General features: G+C 35.7%; 1 protein-coding gene across 4 annotated transcripts in view; it reads right to left on the bottom strand.

Annotated features, from left to right (window-relative positions):
- Positions 1 to 14,383, bottom strand: part of EPS8 (epidermal growth factor receptor pathway substrate 8) — a 162,143-nt gene that overhangs the window by 87,964 nt on the left and 59,796 nt on the right. The window contains exon 1 of one of the 4 annotated variants that reach the window (XM_045829798.1): positions 13,787 to 13,864. The exons of 2 other annotated variants lie outside the window; for them this stretch is intronic. The gene's annotated coding sequence lies outside the window, so the exon portion shown is untranslated. Of the gene's footprint in view, positions 1 to 13,786; positions 13,865 to 14,383 lie in introns of those variants that run through there. One more of the 4 variants, XM_045829799.1, reaches the window with a different exon arrangement.

Here is a 14,383-nt window from a genome sequence, read left to right as displayed (position 1 = left end):
ACTACCTCCCTATGATTTTAGGCAAATCATATCCTCTCTAAGGCTCTCTTTACTCATCTGTAAAACGGAGAATATGATTGCTAGGTGGATTATATGCAAAAGCACACACAGATTAGGTAAGATGTATTATTATCTACATCTATCAGTTCCTTTATGACTTACCCTAAATATCCTTTGTACTTGCAATTTTATACCTTACATCCATTAATTCCTCAATCACTATCCCATTTTTAAAGTCTTCCCTAAATAACTCAACCTTAACAACATCTAGTCATTCAACAATTATTTATTTTATAGCACTTTTTAATGTAGCTACAGAGAATCACTCTTATTTATTCCTTTGTATCGCTAACACAGCCCCAAGATTTGGCAAACGAGCACAGCATTTTGCAAAATAATTCCTGTGTAAAGTCGTGCTATAGTTTTATATGTGTGTGCTAAAGAAAGTTCATAGAATTTTAGTGACCAAAGTGAATATTACCAATGTAGATTTCCTCTAAAATTGACACAAATGGACACCTGACACATATGACTCTTATCTGAAGCAAATTTGATACAAAATAGAAACTAATTCAGAAATACAGAAATGAATTAATTTTTTAAATTTACTTAGCAGAATTTCTAGTTTCAATTAGATAAGACCCCTTCAGTGTTCACTGACTTGAAATATCAGTGAAAGGATTGTTCTTGGTGTGGTCATGTATCAATAATGATTTTAACATCTGATCTGAAAAGCAGAACTTTTTGGCAAAAGGATGCCTATTTATATCAAGGAGGTTCAGAACTGACTCAGAGGAAAAAGTATTATCCTCTGACTCACTAAGACCACTTCCTGAAACACCCAATGTTGTTCTTGGAAGGAAGTCTAACAAGTGCCATTTCTGTCAAACAGTCATTAGACAAAATTGAAGTCTAGTGAAAAATGACAAGAGACAATATATCTTCTTAAACCTACCAGTTTTAAAGTAGAGACCATCACATAAACACACATTATCTGGTCATGAAAGGGAAAACTGTAAATACAGTCAGGACAGATAATCCAAGGTGTATGATAATGAATAAATCACTGACAATTTACACATATCCCTCTTAATACCATAATCTCTTAATGATAAAGAAACAACTTTACGATTTTAACCTACAAAATTAACTAATGTTTTTGGCTTCAGACAGTCACTTTTTTTCCCTAAAGTAATTCACTTTTTTCTCTCTGAATTAACTGTGTGGCCAATATTTAATAATAATTTACAAAAACAGTAAATAACACAAGGGCTTATATAAGCCAAACATTCTTACATATTCTTGGCATACATTAATTCCAATCGTAATCACAATTCCTCTAAGAGATAGGTACTGTTATTATCTCACTTTTACAGGTAAGGAAACTGAGTCACAGAACCACCCTTACCCAGTATCACACACTGTTTAAGACCTCAAACCCAAGCAGACCAATGGAGGAGCTCAAACTCGGTTTCTACAAATATGACTGTCTGAGATTCCCCAGCCCTCATATTAGAATGCTTGTTAAAACTTAAACATACTTAAGCACACAGAGACATATACACATGTATAATTACACATATGTACTCATGTACACTTATAAGCATTTACAAAATCTGTGCCAAAATTTATGTATGTCCTCATACATTAGTTTATTAATTCTAATGTATTATATCAGTAGGATTTGGGTACAAATAATACCAAGCCTTTATAATCTACAAGAACAATTACTTAGATAAACGTTGAAACATTCCACTGTCCAGATACATTTACGTCAGTCTCACTTGTTTTTTAGTTCTAAAACATTGAAAATATCTCACAAGACTATAAAAATACCAAAATGATTTTGCCCTGGACACAGGCCTTGGGGGAGAAAATCACACATAACATTTTCTTCTTCAAAATAACAAGCAATTAAACTGCATCTTGCTGTTTGTTTCCTCTTGAGTAATCTAGACTGGAAAGATTTCAACACCTGACCCTCACAGTATTTTGCTTACAGTAGAAAGACTGTGATTTCAAATGTTGAGTCAGCTAATAAGTATTCACTCATATCCTCATATCTATAGCCAATTCAGAGAAACTAGTTTAAATATTAAATGACTACATATTTCTAGTTCTAAATATTTAAAAAAGAAATTCCAAGTTAACTAACAATGCAGACTATGTACTTTGAAAGAAGCCACATCACTCTGACCTGCCTATTGCTGAGGAGCAGTAGAAGAGAAGGGCAAAACCCTTAAAGCAGCAGCCTGAGGAAATACAATATTCCCAGAGTTAACACCGCTCTGGAGGTGCTGAAGAGTCAGAGGTGCTCTTGGAAGCCTGCCTGTCTGCCCACTGTGATTTCAGGGCCGAGGCAGAGTATCCTGCTTCCTGGGAGTATATCACTTACCCAAACAACATACTGGCTGAAATTCTACCACTGGAAATTCATTCATTCTTTCTTTGAATTAAGCATTTTTACCTAGGAACCATTTTCACACTACAAAAACTTCTAGGAATAATAATAGATTATGTCATTAACATTTAAGTATGAATTACCAGCTGCTTTCTCCTAGGACAGGAGGGATCTAGGGTAATGTAAGGACAGCCATGAAGTCAGAGTGGCCAGAAGGGTACAAAATCTGCACAGAAATGGAGCAGTGGCAAGCTGTCGAAGAAAATTAAATCAGCCTATTTGGTACTTCTGCCCATGATAAAATATACCCAGTTGTTAGTAATTAGTGAAATTACGACAGGAATTTCAGCTTATCTGTGGAATAATTCTTTAGTAGAAGCAAACTCCACAGTGAGCAAAACCACGAAGAAATTCATTCAGTATTTTTTTGTCTGCACCCACCAGGTGTGCTTCGCACAAAGCCATATGACAAGAACAGCGTTTCTCTCCTCCAAGAGCACTCAGCTTAGACAGATATGCAGAGATGATTACAATGCAATTTAGTAAATGCTATTGTGATCTGAATGATGTACTATGAAAGCATCAACCTAGAGCAGCTGTTGGCAGGTTTCACATAAAAGGCAACTATGGAACCAGGTCTGAAAGACACAGAGGGAGCCGATCAGTACATGTGAGGGCAGGGAGAGGCATGCCAGACACATGCGAAGCTGGCACAGGGACAGATGTCAGTTTCAGGGAACAGCGAGATATTTGGTGTGGCTGCACCATGAGGATAAGAAAGATGGTGTGGCAAAGAAGAGCTTGACACCAGATTGTGAGGGGCCAGGGAGAGTATGTAAAGAAATCTGGACTTAATTTTTATAAAAAAGGAAAACTAGCAGTGATTACTAATTTTTAATGAAATAATTTAATTATAGGGGCATTCTGGAGGGCAGACTAGATTAGAAAACAAAATTAATTAATTTTTAGATCATTTTATCTGTTTCATTCCTGTGGGAGTCTTCCCAATTGTATTCCACTCTACATATCTTTTTGGAAAAACTAAGACTCATCTATGGCACCCCCCTAATTTTTCAAACTCCTGAGTTCTCCAGAGAGAAACAGGAAGATAATTTAACCAATTTAAAATGTGCCTACCAATAACCTATAAGGACACAACCTATATATTTTTAATTATTAGTTACCTAAGAAATCCAATCTATATAGAAATCTAATCATTATCCATCCTATTTTAGAAAAGCTCATTTAAAAAATACAGAGACTAAAAGACTTGAAGGTTGGTTTTTGTCTGGTTTTCATTTAAAACCCTCCTTTAATGGTGAGGCTACTGAGGAAAGTGGTAAGGCAGTTTCTCAAAACAATTCAACACGGAATTACCATGTATTCCAGCAACTCCACTCCTGGGTCTATACCCAACAGCACTGAAGGCAGGGACTCAAACAGATATTTGTACACTCATTTATTAGCAACATCATTCACAATAGCCAAAAGGGAGAAGCAATCTAACTGTACATTAGTGAATGAATGGATAAGCAATATGTAGTATACACATACAACAGAATTATTTAGACTTTTAAAGGAAGGATAGTCTGATACATGCTACAACATGGTTGAAGCTTGAGGGCTGGGTTAAGTAAAGTAAGCCAGTCACAAAATGGCAAATACTATATGATTCCACTATGATTCCACTGCATGCCTACCTAGAGTAATCAAAGTCACAGAGACAGAAAGTAGAATGGTGACTCCAGGGACTCGGGGGGTAGGGAAATGGGCATTTATTGTTTAAATGGGTACAGAGTTTCCATTTGTGAAAATGTACAAGCTGTGAAGATGGATGGTAGTGATGGTTGCACTACAATGCCGCTGAACTACACACTTAAAGATGAATAAAATGGTAAACGTTGTGTTTGTATATTTTACCAAAACAATAACTAAGGAATGGATAAACTAGGAACATCTGCGAGCCCATCAGGTACAGGTGCCTGATCTGTAAGACAAAAGCTGTATCTTAATTGCAGCTGTCTCTATATTGTACCAGAGGCTAAAAATTTCCAGGGCAAATGCACAAACTCATAAATTAAAACCATCTTTATCATCCTTTGTGTATGTATACATGCATATATAAATATACATGTGTATATATACTTTTTAATACAAACTAAATTATCATATACTCCCACTTTAATAGAAATCAAAAGACACAATTCCTAATTTACAAAAGCCATCAAACAAGCTGTTTTGGGGGGGAAAAAAAAGAGCACTGGTTCAGTGTTTACCAATTCTGGACGGGGGCCCAGCGCTAACTCTATCTGAAAGTGCCTCTTACAGACACCATTTCTCACTCATCCTTATCAGTCAAATGGAGTGGGGCCCTGAGTTCCACCTTCACTGATCTCGCAGTAGACTGAGGGCATAAAATAAGGCAATGTATTCAGAAAATTACTTTAAAAATATAAAATGATTTGGAATAGATATGTTCCTTTACATAAGGACAATATGGAAGAACTTATAAAATGGCTCAAACAATTTTTTTAAATTCCTCTGCATTTTTCACTTCTTCAATGAGCTTTTAAACAATCTAATAAGCATATAAGATTTCAGGAAAACATGCACCAAACAAAATAAAATATATTAGTACTCCTAAGAGGGCCCACACACACACATCCACACACAGAATATACATACATCAATAAGATGGCTTCTAAGGTCAAACTTTTAAAGTGATAAGAGAAGAAAAGACTTAGATCTTGCTTTCATAATTAATTATTCCATTAAATTCTATAGCAAATGTCAATAGGAATTACAAAAGAATGCTAACAAAAGTTAAGACTTTAAGAGATTTAAAAAGCACAACAAACATCTTTAATTTTCATTTTAAAAGTTATCATTTACTTGATGTCTTATGAAAAAATTAATTGTTAACTGCAATAGTTAAAATATTCTCTGTTCCTGGTAACGAGCCAAGCAACTTTGATAATAGCTAACTCAATTAATTTTAACTTAAAAAAGAAACCATTAAAAAAATAATTAAGAGTTTTCTGTATTCCAGTACCACCTTACATGTCTGCTGGGGGAGAAGAGTTGTCTTTTCCCCCCCTCATTGATCTAAAAAAAAACAACTCTTACTTAACCTCATATGCTAGACAACACTTTTTGTATTATACTTTCTGTAAGGGAATAGATTCATGAGAGCCAGTAAGAAAATTCCTCAAACTTCACAAGAAACCCCCAACAATCTGACAGTTAACTAAGCTCACTGAAGTTTAAGCATAAGTAAAGCATCCGCAAGTGTCATTATCAAATTCTTGTATGAACTCTACATGTGTTTTTACTACTTGTTGCCTGTTCTTTTTTTAACTCAAAAATTCATATTCATGAATAACTCTGAAAGGTTTTCTTTCTTTCTGTCTCCAATTTCCATTTGGCTTCCCACCTCCAGTTATCATCTCTCTTTCCTTAATTGTTATAAACCCCCAATTCACGTCAATTTTATGGTAAATACCTTGTAATGTTATCTACTACAACTTTACTTCATATACTTGGCAAATACGCAACCCTGTTGCCATTCTCTTTCTACTTTATAAATTCCTTAATGCACCCAACCTATAAGAAAAACTATCTTAATTTAGAAGTTCAAATTTGATTATGAAGAATTAAGCCCCACAAATAGGAAGCAGCTGAATATTTAACTTCTTACTTGAACCTCTAGCCTGGTTCTACTGTGGTATCTGGTGACTGGTGATCACCCAGAGAACCTGGGATCATGTATTTTAGTACAGAACACCCCCACCCTCAGCTGGTTATTTTTAGAAAAGTGGCTATATTCATTCTATGTCAGATTTGTTGCTGACATTGTAATAATGCAAATTCATCTCTCCTTCTCAGAGTCATATCCAGTTAAAGCGGTCTACCTTCCTTTTTCCTGACTTTTCTGTGCGGACTGTCTCCAGGTCAAAAGCTCCATTCAGATCCCCTGGCAGCAGCAGTTACGGTTTGGGAAAGCTGGGCTGCAAGTAACCCAGGATAAGGAGGGATAGTGACCCATCTGAGCTGTTAATATAATTAGGTAGGCTTCAGAAAGAAGGGTAGTATCCTTCATCCAGGCAATCTCTGTACCCATAATTATACAATGAACTGCAGCATGAAATGTCCATTCATTCTTTATGAATTCAATAATCTCGTTGAGGACTCACTATGCGTCAGCAGGTACTGTATGTATGAAGCTGGATATACAATGATGAACAAAACAGATGTAATTCCTGTCCTCAAAGTTGTTAGGAGATACAGTGGCCTTTTTAGATATTTACTTGAACATGCTAAGCTCTTTCCATCCTCAAGGTCTATCGATATTCTGTCTGAAATAATAATCCTCCATGTCTTTGCCTGCCTAACTCTCAGATCTCAGCTTAGACGGCCCATCTGGAGGAGACTTGTCCTGACCCACCAGTGTATATTAGACCCCTCACTACATGTTTTCATAATACCCTGAAATCTTCACAAAACTTTACAATTAAACATATGGGTCAGTATTTGTTTAACATCTGCTTTTCAAAAATCCACTGCTTCCTGGTACACTTCTATTGACACAGAACACACTTTCTGTTTTGCACTTTATATTGACAGTATTTTAAGCCTCATATGTCTTTAAGGGTGACCATTATTTTAAGGTTTTAATATGAGACTTGAATGTTTCTTTACGTTTTCTTTACAACTCTAAATACAGTTTATCCAAAGATCTTCCCTTCATCTGCAAATGCTATAATAAAATTACACAGTTCTCCAACCACTCCTATTCTTTGTGTCTAAAATTTAAATATTTTGTTTATACTTTAGGCACTAGCTAAAGTTATTACAAATGTCCACATCTGATACCTAATGAGATATTTTCAAGCCAGAATTGTGAACAGTCATACTCAATTTTTACAAACAAATTTTCTCCACTATTTTCTTATCTCTTATCTGGGAGACTCAGACAAACATGAATCCCACTACTTATTAAATGTGAAACCTTAAGCTTACTTAGCATCTATGAGCCTACTTTCCTCCTTTGTAAAGTAGTGATAATCCTTCAAGGTTACAAAGTACACAAAGCTCCTAGCAAAATACCATACTAAATAAATATCAAGTCCTTCCTACATGTAAGGGAAAAAAAGTACATGTCAGAAAATGTAGCCCTCTATTTACTCCACTATAATACCAGTTTCTACTACCTAACATGATTTCCTAAAAAAGATGGAATGTAACTTTTGCTTCATGGGCTACACTTCAGGTCAGGGGTTGACAAAAGTTCTGCAAAGGGTCAACTTTGGGGTCTGTGGGCCACATGTAGTCTCTGTTGCTATTCTTCATTTTCATTTTTGTTTTTAATAACCCACTAAAAATGTAAAAACCATTCTTAGCTCAGAGAGGAAAACACTCCACTAGCCACAGTTTGCTGACCCTTGCTTCAAGTGCACACACACTCATTAATTCCACCATTATGTGTCCTATTATCTGTATAATATTTGGCTCTTAATCAACACTCAACTGAAGAACCACTCTTTATCAAACCTCCAGTTCAACAAACACTGATGAAATACTTGTTTATGTGCAAAGTAACTGACTACCTAAAGAAATAGTGATAGGAGCTGGAAGCACAAATAAAACCTTGTGAGTGAGGGCTTTCACTAGTGTCTTTCCTCTTTATCTACACGTATGCGTGTGTGTGTGTGTGTGTGTGTGTGTGTGTGTGTGTGTGTGTTTCTGAGCCTACTACCAATCAGGACTTACAGCATAATCAGTTTATTATGCTCATGGCCTCAAATCTCTCTTACCGTATTCCTGTGCTGAAACCGGTGCTCGTTTGAGTCCCTTTATGAGAACCTGATTGGGCTTCATGTACCAGAGAGTTAGAGGCTCCAGATGCTCATTCTCCATTCCACTCCCTCCTTTCAGCTGTGACAGTCTTATAAATTCACCTTTTTGTCCCCAACTTCCAACACAATCATTTCTTATTCGTTTTTTAGTTCAGCTCACCTCTGTTATTGCCAATTACCCAATTTTTCTCCCTTTTTATATGGGATAAAACTCTGAATTAGGAGTCTGTTATTAGTTCTGTTATTGTTCTGTCTCTGATCATTTGTGTATTTTTTAGTCTAAATACCTTTCTTTCCTCATCTATTATAGAGGTCAAAAGAGTTTGTGATGGCAACCTGACACAGTTAAGTGCAGAGGAAATACCACATTGGAAGTTATTTATAATCTACTAAGTACTCTAAGAGGCCCCTAACGTCTATGGCAAAAAAGTTAGACTTGATTTAAGAACTGGCCCTGCCATTTATATCTATGAGTTTTCGGCCTTGGGCAAATGAATTAATCTCTGTAAGCCACTTTTTCCTCATCTGTAAAATAAAGACAGTAATAATGCCTACTTTATAGTGTTTGTAAAAATTACATAACATAATCCATGTCAAGATTTATAGTGTGTAGTACACAGCAAAGACTCCAAAACTATTTAACATAATTTTTATTATTTAAGGGTAAGATATATTTTTACTCCAGGGGGTCATGGGCCTTTTATGTTAACTTCATCTCTACTTGCTTTTGACCCTATTTATTTCCACTGGTAAATGCACACCACCCCCCTTTTTTAACAACACTGTTTAAACAAGTTCTTTGACATTTTGCTGTGTGGTACTGGGCTCTTCCTTACAGGGACTATTTACTGTCTTTCATTGCTAAAAGAGCAGGGAGATGGGGGGTTAAAATGGACAGAGAGAGAACTATCAGTTCATACTCTGTATGTAATCAATCAGCACAGTCAGTTGTGTTATAATAAAACATGTGCATTCCTAAAAATCATGATGCTATGCAAAAATCATGTCATTAAAACCCCAGGGTTTATGGGAATAATGGCCATAAGTAACATGTAAAAAAAGAAAAGAATCTAATAAAAGCCATAGCACAGTTTTACATATGTTAAATAGTTAAAAAATAAATATGGAAAAAGTTTAGGTCTTGAGAAAGACCTAAACTCTGCTTGTGGAATTGGCTGTCCAAAGGGTGTCAGCCTGTGAGTTACTGTGAAATGGTGGAAGAAAAATTATCTGATATTGAAGGGAAAATTATAAAACAAGATACGGATGGTTGTAGCCTATAATATGCAGTGAAGCGAGGTAGCTGGGAGATATCTGAGGTGCGTGTGCATGTATTTTGTGTATTCCTATGTGGCTTGTTTCAGCTACGTGAAATTTTCTGTGTCTACCTACTATTACTGAGATAAAGTCACACATACATGTAAGAACTATAATATCTTCAAATTATTCCCTCATATCAATAAGGTAAGAATAAATCCTCATTTTCAAAACAAGCATGATAACACAACTGACAGTATTTATTCCCTACTCAGTGAATCATTTAAACTTAATTTTATAACAGGAGGTGTAAAATATTATAACACGTGGAAAAATAACACTAACTCAAGACAGAACAGGGAGCACCTTAAGAAAATGCAGAAAGTACATAACAGATTAACTTCAATGTTTAAGAGGGGACCAAAAGAAATTCAACGAGGATGAGTGGTAGAAGTTATGGATGAAGTAAACTCTGGATGTTAGAGACCTTCTGATTGCGGTCTGAGTGAAGAGAAAGACAGGAAACAGGAGGTGTAAAGCATTAAGATCAAGAATCTTAGGCCATAAGTTAAGCTACATGTCTACAAATGATAAGTTACATACCAGACTTTGAGTTTTATATGATAGGAAATGAGAAAGCTGCTGACAAGTTTTATCAAGAAGAGTGCAACATAGTTATGAATGGGCAGAAGGGAGCCCTGTTGGCTTTCACAAATCCAGGCTTTGAATAAATTGAGAGACTACATTCAAAGTCTTTGGAAAGAGAGGCAGGAGCAGCAGGAGGGCTTTTCCCAAGTACAATCCCAGACTTTGTGTCCAAGATTGATATGCATGAGCTCTACTTAATGGATACTAACTGTGTCATTTGGTCTGGCAAATTGTATAAAACAGTGGAATAAAGAAAAACTACCTGCAGATGAGGGGAAAGTGGTTTTTTTTTTTCCACAATGAGAGAAAACAAAGACTGCAATGCAACCTAATAGTAATAAGAAGTCCAATATTTAAATCTGATCATTAATATCATGTAATTAGTAAAATTAAATAATATGGTTCTGGAATGCATAAATAATTAACACGATGTATTTTTAATACTCGAGGAACTGCACACCAATATTCCTAAAAGCAAAGCCTTTTTGGACAAATATTCATGTGAGATTCTACAACAAGCTTAAGAAACAGACACAATTCAGCACAGATTTTACATTACCAAGTACGGAGAGATAATATTTTATAAATTGCTTTAAAATTTTTAAAAATATATTGAGAATTAAAACTATCATGTGTCCTCTAATCAAATTCCTAAATCTGGTTAATATATTCTATAGATAAGATTCTGTATGCAAATGCCACAACTTTTAACTAAAAAAGCATAATTTTTCACATGGCTGAAAAGTCCATTTTAAGTGCTTACATATCAAATTAAACAATTAAAAACACATACACAATCCTAACTCTATAATAAAAAAATTAAAAAATACTTTTTAAATTATATTAGACCTATCTTATAAAGCAAATGACCAAAAGACTATATGATAATCCGTTGTATTACATCATCTGCACAAAATTTTTATACAATTCAACTAAACTATTATTTAAAAGTCTAAAGGCTTCCAGTCAAGATGGTGACATAGGCAGACATGGCTCATCTCTTCACACAATGTCAAAATTACAACTAGAATATAGAACAACCATCATTAGAAATGGTTAGAAATTGAGTTGAATGGAAGTCTGACAACTACAGAACTGAAGAAACGACATCCATCCAGACTGGTAGGAGGAGCGTGAATGCAGAACAGGCTGGCCCCACACCCACATGGATAAAATTTGGGAGGGATATCACGAGAGCATGGAGTCCCAGACCCACACCAGGCCCCCCAGCCCAGGATTCCAGTGCCAGGGAGATAAATACCCACAACTTCTGGCTGTGAAAACGAGAAATCTATCTGAAAAAACAGTGAAAGAAAACTTCCCTAATTTGGTGAAAGAAATAGACATGCAAGTCCAGGAAGCACAGACAGTCCCAAATATGATGGATGCAACAAGGCCCACTCCAAGACACATCATTATTAAAAGGCCAAAGGTTAAAGATAAAGAAAGACTATTAAAAGCAAGAGAAAAGAAGTTAGTTACCAGAAGGTTGCCAGATGGGAGAGGAGAGGGGGAGATTGGATGAAGAGATGAGGGAAATAAAGAAGTACAAATAGGTAGTTGCAGAATAGCCATGGGGGTGTAAAATACAGTACAGGAAATGGACTAGCTAAAGAACTTATATGCATGACCCATGGACATGAACAATGGTGAAGGGATTGGTGGACGGAGTGGGGGACATTTGGGTGGAGGGGGGCAAAGAGGGAAAAATCAGGACAACTGTAATATCATAATCAATAAAATATAATTTAAAAAATAAAATCAAAGTATAATGAGTTGATTTTTGTTCCCTTAAAACTCCAAGGAAGTTCCCCTAAGTAAACTTCAAACCTACCTTGATGAAGCAATGACACAATTTCATTGAAAAATAAACTAAAAAGGAGACTTCTCTACATAATTTATTTCAGAATTATTTACAAAGAATATGAGTCTAACATCTTATCCTCTCCATAGTCATTTTCTCTTACATGCAATTTACTTAAATTGAATAAACTGTTTGCAAGTCTAGCTGCTGAAAAATAGAAACGTCTTTCAAAGCACTCCAGGTAAAGTAGGTACAGGGGTAGCCTCCTTTAGGGGACAGGGGGGTGGGGGGCGGTGTCGAAAAGCAAAATTTTTTATATACCATTCCCAGAGCATACATGAAATTTATACTCAACATACTAACATTTGCCTTTAAATTTGGCCTGTAAAGTTGCACAAAGTAAAGCAACAGTAAAACTATATCAAGCCATAACTTCTCAAGCCACCTCACCCATTTATGCTAGCAAAAAGCTGCATTCGATGTCAGTATGGGTAGTGAGAATTTGTGTACATTGGCAGTTGTCCTTATTGTATAGAAATAAGGAAGCCCTGGCTGGCATAGCTCAGTGGATTGAGCGCGGGCTGGGAACCAAAGTGTCCCAGGTTCAATTCCCAGTCAGGGTACATTCCTGGGTTGCAGGCCATAACCCCCAGCAACTGCACATTGATGTTTCTCTCTCTCTCTCCCCCTCCCTCCCTTCTCTCTCTAAAAATAAATAAATAAAATCTTTAAAAAAAAAAAAGAAAGAAAGAAAGAAATAAGGAGACACACTAGAAGGAAATAAACATTTTCAAGAATGCATTTCAAAAAGAAGCAATACAGCCAGAAAAATGGCACTTTAACTCAAGAATGCATTATACTTTCCAGCATCAAAATAGTGATATAACCAGTTATTTACTTTGGTTCTTTATCTAATATACTGTGAAACAACATTATCAGCTCTTGTTTCTAAATACTAAAACTTAGTCTTGCACCCAACTCCTAGTAACAGAACAGTAACAAAAAGGCTCTTCCTGAATTAAACTAAATAACAAATAATCGATAGCAGCTATAAAACTAGAACTATGTTAAAACTCATATATATTTGTCACTAAAGTCAAGTTTTATATTTAAAACATCATAATTATAAAACTGGATTTTTTGAAAGAGCTGTTCTTTAAAAACTCCCATTAATTGACTATTTAAACGTTTACAAGTTCCATTAACATACATGGGTTTAAAAAAAAGCAAACTTTAAATACACATATTCACTCCATTTAGGTCCAAGAAAATGTTTACACAGAAATTTGGCCGTGTTAAGTCTGTGGACTCAAAGCCAATAACAACCTAAGAAGGCTGAACTTGGTTAATAAGCAAATTTTCATAGTACAACTAACATTATATAAACAATCCAAAGCAGTTAATATTTTATAGGATAATCACAGCATTTTGCATATCATACTAATTTATAAATAGTTTTATAAATGCATGATATATCTGGACTTTCCTAACTGAATAGTGATTTCTTCTTACTATAATATTTTGGGGAAAATTATCTCTTAAACACTACGACCTAAGGGAAGGAAATCTTTTAAATCCCCATCTCAGTACACAAGAAGGCAGGAGGCAGGAGACAGGACCCTGTGGAATCTGAGGTACCAATTTCACCAAATTCAGATTCCACTTGGAATATCAAATGGGAATTTAAAAGACTGTTAAAGAGCTTACCAGGACTAAAAGTATTACTAATACGTGTTTCAACGTCTACAAATATCTTCTATAATAATTATGCCTTTGAGAGTCCTCCTTAGCAAAGAAAATATTCCACAGACTCAAACTTACCTACCCACAGTCCAGGCAAAACTCCTCTGAGCAATCATCCAGGGCAGCACTGAGAGGACATTCTCTCGGTTCACTCTCCGTGCCAAGTGACCTTTGGTGTATCAACAGACAGGGTGGGGCTGCAAGCTTCAGTTTCAGCAATGTACTACACTGCACAAAGTTTCTCCTTTGGCTTCCCTAGGGAGTTAACTAAGACTTCCTCTTCTTGTTGAGTAAGTAAACACGGCCCCTACTACATTTCCAACTCTTCCCTAAGGTGGTAAATTAAAGCTTTAAATGGTAAATGGTGCAAATAATGATGACTAACACTGATTGAGAACTTACTATGTGCTCCAAACTAACACTTGACAGACACTAGTATTACTCCCATTTTAAAGATGTGGGATCTGAGGGTTGGAGTTTAATAGGTAACTTGTGGGAATTTCAGATATAGAAATATGGTCAACTAAGCAAATGAAGACTTTCCACTATAAACACAAAAGATGAAAAAGAGTGTAGCAAAATTTAAAAATTAATACAGCCCTTGCTGGTAACGGAGTTGGTTAGAGCATCAAGGTTGGGAATCCAATATCCAGTCAGGGCACATAGAAAAAGCAA

The sequence above is a fragment of the Phyllostomus hastatus genome, unplaced genomic scaffold, assembly GCF_019186645.2.
Source record: "Phyllostomus hastatus isolate PE091 unplaced genomic scaffold, TTU_PhHast_1.1 phas_scaffold_93, whole genome shotgun sequence".
In the NCBI taxonomy this organism is placed as follows: Eukaryota; Metazoa; Chordata; class Mammalia; order Chiroptera; family Phyllostomidae; genus Phyllostomus; species Phyllostomus hastatus.
The sequence above is the reverse complement of the archived record's forward strand: the minus strand, read 5'-3'. Positions and strand labels throughout refer to the sequence as shown.